The sequence below is a fragment of the Crocodylus porosus genome, unplaced genomic scaffold (genome assembly GCF_001723895.1).
Source record: "Crocodylus porosus isolate Cpor-Errol unplaced genomic scaffold, CroPor_comp1, whole genome shotgun sequence".
Taxonomy (NCBI): domain Eukaryota; kingdom Metazoa; phylum Chordata; order Crocodylia; family Crocodylidae; genus Crocodylus; species Crocodylus porosus.
Genome location: NW_017728906.1, coordinates 119702178 through 119709025, shown reverse-complemented (window position 1 = coordinate 119709025; position 6848 = coordinate 119702178). Strand labels below are relative to the sequence as shown.

General features: G+C 46.7%; 1 non-coding gene across 1 annotated transcript; it reads left to right on the top strand.

The window, feature by feature from the left end:
* Positions 1 to 577: 577 nt before the first annotated feature.
* Positions 578 to 650, top strand: TRNAR-CCU. Its single transcript has one exon. It is a non-coding gene; the product is annotated as a tRNA-Arg (tRNA).
* The last annotated feature ends 6198 nt before the right edge of the window (positions 651 to 6848 follow it).

Genomic DNA, 6848 nt, shown 5'->3' with positions numbered 1-6848 from the left:
AAATGCAAGTAAAATTAACTGAAATGTTTCATGTTTTAGCTATATTCTCAAACCCAACAAAGAAGAGGTGATGGCTTACCCAATAAAGCAGAGGTTGAGTAGTCCCAATACTGCCCAAGGAAGTGTTAACCTATATCTCCCACTATCCAAGCAGCATGCTACAAGTACTTTGGGAGTATGCTACTCTGTATCTTTCCTGTTGACACTATATCACCTTAAATGATCTATTTAGATATTCACTGCAGCACAGGCTGAAACCAACATTTTTAGCCTTCTGGGTGAATGTCCTAACCACAATGCATGCATACTGTTTTAGATAATAATTAGTCATTTCTACAAAATACAAAAGTTCTAAGGAGAGATAGGCCACTCACAGTTGAATTATTCTGAAGCATAATGATTAGAGTTCCTTGATGGGAGATGTGGGTTCAAGGCCCTATAAAGATTAAGGATATTAGACAAAGTTTCCCACATCCTAAGATGTTGTCCTGCTTTTCTCTCACCCTTCTCCCCAAACATACCTGTTTACTTATTTCAAAGACCAACAGAAGCATGCTAATAGTTGTTTTAGTTTGCAGCTCCAGTGGCCTAATGGATAAGGCATTGGCCTCCTAAGCCAGAGATTGTGGGTTCAAGTCCCATCTGGAGTAACAGCTAATATCTTAAGGCAACTTTTCCAGTTTTGGGTACGACACTTCAAGAGGGATCTTGACAATATTGAGAGGGTTCAGAGGAGGGCAACTTGTATGGTCAGAGGCCTGTAGGCAAGGCCCTAAAGGAGACACTGAGGGATCTAGATCTCTTCAGCCTTCACTAGAGAAGAGTGAGAGGTGATCTTGTGGCTGCCTATAAATTCATCAGGGGAGGACAGCAGGGAATTGCAGATGTACTATTTTTTCATAGATTCATAGACTATAGAGTTGGAGGGACCCAATGGATCATCATGTCCAAGGTGATAGCACCACCTCTCCTGGAAGCCCATTCCAGATTCTGGCCACCCTTAGTGTAAAAAAATTCTTCCTAATTTTGAACCTAAATCTACTCTCCAATAGTTTGCACCCATTATTCCTAGTTACACCCTGGGGCCCTCTGGTAAACAGCGAATCCCCAATTCCCTGCTGTCCTCCCCTGATAAATTTATAGGCAGCTACAAGGTCCCCCCTCAGCCATCTTCTGTATAGGCTGAAGAGATCCAGATCTCTCAACCTCTCCTCATAGGGTCTTTCATGCAGACCATTAATCGTGCAAGTGGCCCTCCTCTGAACCCTTTCCAGATCCTCTGCATCCCTCTTGAAGTGTAGCACCCAAAATTGGGCACAGTACTTCAACTGTGGCCTGACTAATGCCGCATAGGAGGGGAACATCACATCCCTCAATCTGTTGGTCATGTATCTGCTAATATACGACAAGGTGCAATTGGCTTTGTTGATGGCCTCATTACACTGTCGCCTCATATTCATATTCAATGATGACTCCAAGATCTCTCTCAGCCTCTGAGCTGCTGAGGAGGACATCCCCCAACCTGTAGCTGTGCTGGGGATTCCTCCTTCCTAGGTGAAGTACCTTATATTTATCTTTATTGAGTTGCATCCTATTATATTCTGCCTATTGATCTAACCTGTCCAGGTCGGCCTGTATCTTCTCCCTGCCCTCTGGTGTACTAACTTTGGCCCATAATTTGGTCTCATCCATGAACTTGGAAAGGGTACTCACCACACCCTCATCCAAATCGCTGGTGAAGATATTAAATAACACTGAAAGGACCAAACCCTGCGGGACCTCACTGCCCACCTCCTTCCAGGCTGAGAATGACCCATCAACCACCACTCTCCGACTGCGGTTCCTAAACCAGTTAGCCACCCACCTGACTGTGTAGGCATCCACTCCACAGCCCATTAGCTTTCCTATGAGAATATAATGCAAAACTATGTCGAAGGCCTTCCTATAATCCAGGTAGATGACATCAGCCTCAGCTCCTGTGTCAAGGCAGTGTGTGACCTGGTCATAAAAGGCTATAAGATTCCTCAGGCAGGATCTACCTGTGCCGAACACATGCTGGTCTCCTTTCAGCATCATTACCCTTGCTGAGCCTTCACAAATATGCTCTTTGATAATTTTTTTTCTAGTATTTTCCCAGGGATAGAGGTAAGAGTGACTGGCCTAAAGTTACTTGGTTCCTCCCTTCTTCCCTTCTTAAAAACAGGCACCACATTGGCCTTTTTCCAGTCCTCAGGGACCAGAGTACCATGAGAGCTCAAACAGCCCAGCCACCAGCTCTGCAATGACACTGGACAATTCCTTCAGCACCCGTGGATGGAAGTCATCTAGGCTGGCTGACTTGTACCCATCCAGCCATTCTAAGTGCACTTTAACTAAGTCAGCATAAACCTTTGGTAGTCTGGTGCCTTTTGAACATCTGTCTATGCTCAAGGTGGGGGGATTGTCTTTGTCAGTATTAAGGAATACTGAAGCAAAGAACTCATTGAAGAACTCTGACTTTTTCTCTGCATCAACCACCAACTGGTCTGATTGGTTCTGCAGGGGCCCTATGCCACTCTGCGCTTTCTTTTTCCTCACTCTGTATCTATAGAAGGACTTCTTATTGTCCTTAATTGTTGAAGTCAGCCTAAGCCCTAGTCCTGCCTTGGCCTGCCTGACTCCCTGCAATAGCCTGCCAGGGTGGTGTATGCCTCCTTGGTGGCTGTTCTCTGCTTCTACTCTTTCTTTGCCCCCAGTGTTTCCTGAAGCTGCCTGTTCAGCCAAAGGGACTTTTTTTTATCCCCTTAGCCCCTTTCCTATGTAAAGGGATAGACTCCTTTTGTGCCCCAAGGATCACTTCCTTGAGGCATTTCCAACCCTCTTGGACCCCCATTAACTTGATCTTCTTGAGTTCCAGCACTTCACTAACTAGGTTTCTAAGTTTACTAAAGTTGGCCCTTCTGAGGTCTAAAAATTTAGCATCACTGGACATTTTTCCCATCCTTCACTGGATAGTGAACTCTACCAAGTGGTGATCATTATCGCCCAGGTTACTGTGTACCCGCAGGTCCCTCACAAGATCACCCCCTGCTGCTAAGACCAGGCCTAGCAAGGTGGCTACCCCTGGTGGGACTGGAAACCATCTGGGTTAGGTGGAGGTCCTGCACACAGTGTAAGAACCTCCTTCAGCGGCTTGTTTTGGCTGCCTGTTCCTCCCAGAGGATGTCCGGGTAATTTAGGTCCCCCATGACCACTGACTCCCTCACCTGTATGGCATCTGAGAGCTGCTTGGAAAATACCTCATCTAGCTCATCATCCTGGTGAGGACATCTGTAGTAGACCCCTACTAGCAAGTTCTTTTCCCCTGCCCCCCACCCTGGATCTTGACCTACAATGCCTTGGTATTCCCCTCCTCCACTCCTGCCTTGATGATGGAAATGTGTATTGCTTCTTAACATAGAGAGCTACACCCCCACCTCTTCTCCCCACTCTGTTTCATCTATACAACCTGTACCCCTCAATGCTTACCACCCAGTTATGCACAGAATCCCACCATGTTTCAGTTAAGCTGACTAGGTCATACTGTGTGCTAGCAAGTAGGAATGTGCGTTTCTCCTGCTTATTCCACATACTCCTGGCATTTGTATAAAGATATTTTAGGCCCCCAGTGGGTGCTTTTGGTGTCTCTTTTCCTTGATGGCATGTGGTTCCCTTAGTTAGGTCCAGTGTCTTGTTTGAGGCTTTCCAACCCTGGGTTCTCATCAACCACTGGTTCCTCATCCCTCATTGAACCTAGTTTAAAGCTCTTCAGAGATCAGCCAACCTGCAGGAGAGCAGATACTTACCTCTAGGAGAGGGATGAAGATTGCCCCATCCCAGGAAGCCTTCTCTCTGGAAGTGCTGGTCATGGTTGCAGAATCTGAATCCCTCCTGAAGACACCATCTCTGGAACCACCGGTTGACTTCCCTGATGTGGGCAACATGGTGCCTTCAGCTAATGCCAACTGGAAGGATGGAGGAAAATAACACCTATGCCCCTGACTTTCTGAGGCTGGCCCCCAACTCATGGAAGTCCTTCATGATACAGTTAGGACTACTCCTAGTCACACCATTAGTGCCCACATGGACAAAAAACATGAGGTGGTAGTCAGAGGGCTTGATGAGGTTAGGAATCCTTGCAGTGATGTCACTAATCTTAGTTCCAGGCATGCAAGAGACCTCTCTCATTTACCGGACACCCCCTGGAGTAACTAGGAACAATGGCCACAAACTGACAGAAATCAGATTTAGTTTGGACATTACAAAGAACTTATTCACAGTAAGGGTTGCCAGAATTTTGAATGGGCTTCCAACAAAGGTGGTGCTCTCCCATACCTTGGGGATCTTCAAGAGGAGACTGGAAAAGCACCTAGCTGAGGTTGTCTGACCCCAGCGCTCTTTCCTGGACAGGGCAGGGTGTTGGACTCAATAACCTACTGAGGTCCCTTCTGACCCTAACATTTATGAATCTATTAATCAGTATTTGGGAATTATCATAAAAGTTTAAAATGAAAAAAGAGGATGGTTTACATCATCTAGTTAGTACGCATTTCTGCCAATGAAGAAAAATACTCCAAAACAGTGATTTGCACAGTTAGAAACAACAGGTTGTCCATTCATTTTGACTTAACTTACAAATAAGGCATCAACTCACCTCTTCTCACATGCTTTTCACACTTCAGACTCAAGGCTTGATTCATTTTGGTAGTTATGTACATGTAAAGTCCAGATAAAGATAAAGATATCACAAGGGAATCTGCCTTAAGTTGTAGCTGAGACTCCATGGGAATACCACAACAGCAGCCCAATAGGAGACAGCAGTAAATCACTATATTTCCTGTATGTCCTGGCCCACCACCTTCTTGACTGTGCTGGCAACCAGTGAAAGCTGCTGTTATACCTTCTCCCAAGGTAGGCTTGCTACTCCGTGGACTTCACTTGATCTATTTTATATGCAGCTCTGATAACAAAGGATGTGCATGTTAAAATGCCATCTTGGGTTAAGTCAGTTTTTTTCTCCATATGTTAGGAGACTATTGCAAGGGAAATGAAATTCTCCCTTCAGGATTGTCTTTAGCATCAGAAGAAAGTAGTACAGATGGGTTCTAAAACTAACAGAGCTAATCTTTCCAGCTTCTTGGCCCTCATTTCTCTTGTTGTTTATGAAAGATGAATTCCCTACAGTGTGAACCAAATTAGTTTTAAATTATTAAATTAGTTATGCTTTTCACTAACATTTCTAAAAGGAAAATATCCTCTTCCTCAAAGATATGGAATGCAAGTGTCTGGATCAACCAAATTTTTCTTTATCACTCAGACAGGGTGTGTCCACACATGCAAGCAGATGCGCTTGCAGCAGCTCAAACATAAGCAGTGCAAATTTGAGAAGGAGCTTTTTGCTTCAGCACACATACTCAGACATGCACTTTGGTGTGGTGCAAATTGTGCAACCTTGGGCAAAATAACTCTGCCTGGCTTCTCCCAGATCTGCAGCCAGGGGGACCTACAGGCCAGGATCAGCAGCTGTGCTGTCCCCAGCAGTATAAAAAGCTGCCCTATCCTGGCCCCAGCATTAAAAAAAACTCACCCTGGCAAGTAGCTCAGGGCTACTCCCCCTCAGGAGCTTCTGGGGTCCAGCCATTTGGTACCTGGGGACACTACCCCTTGTGCCAGCTGGACTGCTGAAGCATCCCTGAGAGTTCCCTGCACCCTCTACCCACTGCAGCAGTCTGGCAGTGGGGGCTGCTGCCTGGCTGTGACCTGCAGTGCACCAGCCAGACCCAGATGGGGACTGCACAGACAGTAGAGGCATCTTTCTCTCTGGGCCAGTTGCCAGTGGACTGTGGTTGCAGGGTTGGCCTCTATGCAGCACTACTGCCATGTGTGCCCCTGCCCAGCTATCTTGGCAGCTATCGCCCAAAAGACATTCCAGGTCTGGTGGCCTAACTTGAATTTTCAAACATGTCCTCCTGGCCTCATTTGGCCAGGAGGTCAACCACAGACAGCTGGGTCCAAGGTGCTAGCTGTGAGCAGGGAGGGTCTTGCCACTGGCCTCCTTAGCAAGAATTCTGGTGTTCCCTATTGGAAAACTGAAAAATCCCTGATAAAAAAAGTCCCAAAGTCACTCTGTAAAATACCCCCAAACCCATGTTCCTCCGTAAGTAAAACAAAAGACCACTATAAAGAGAGGGAGAGAAGGTGAGACAGACACAGCGATCAGTTGGACAATATTTTATTGATATAGCTTACAGTGTTAAAGCAAGTGTCTTTTCATAATAATAAAGTGAACCCTAAATACATGTTTCATGATTTCATGAATACATATTTTTCTGCAATAGCCCCCATACAGGGGTTACAGCCCCCCAACAGGGGGGTCTGGACCCCAAAGAAAGTGTATGGCCCCCCAACAGGAGATTTGGCCCCCACAAAGGGGTACGGACCCTAACAGGGGATTCAGTCCCCACACAGGGTTTGGCCCCCTAACAAGGGGCTTTGCCCCCACATAAGGAGTTCAGCCCCCCAGCAGGGGATTTGGCCTCCCCAACAGGGGCCAAATGGCCCCTACAGGGACTACCACCTCCCTGTAAGGCCCACATACCCCATCCCAGTCCCCTAGTTGCTGCCCGACCTAGCCTCATCCCCCACCAGCTGCTCCATACCCCCAATGGCTTCCCACCCAGCCTCACCTCCCAACTTGCACCCCCAGCCTCCCATGGCTACCCCAACAAACCCAGGCACAGTCACTTAAAAAAAAAAACCCAGAAAAAAAAAAGAAAAAAAGGGGGGGAAGCCTCTGCTTACCTTAGAAGTGGGGGGGAGGAAAGGGGGGC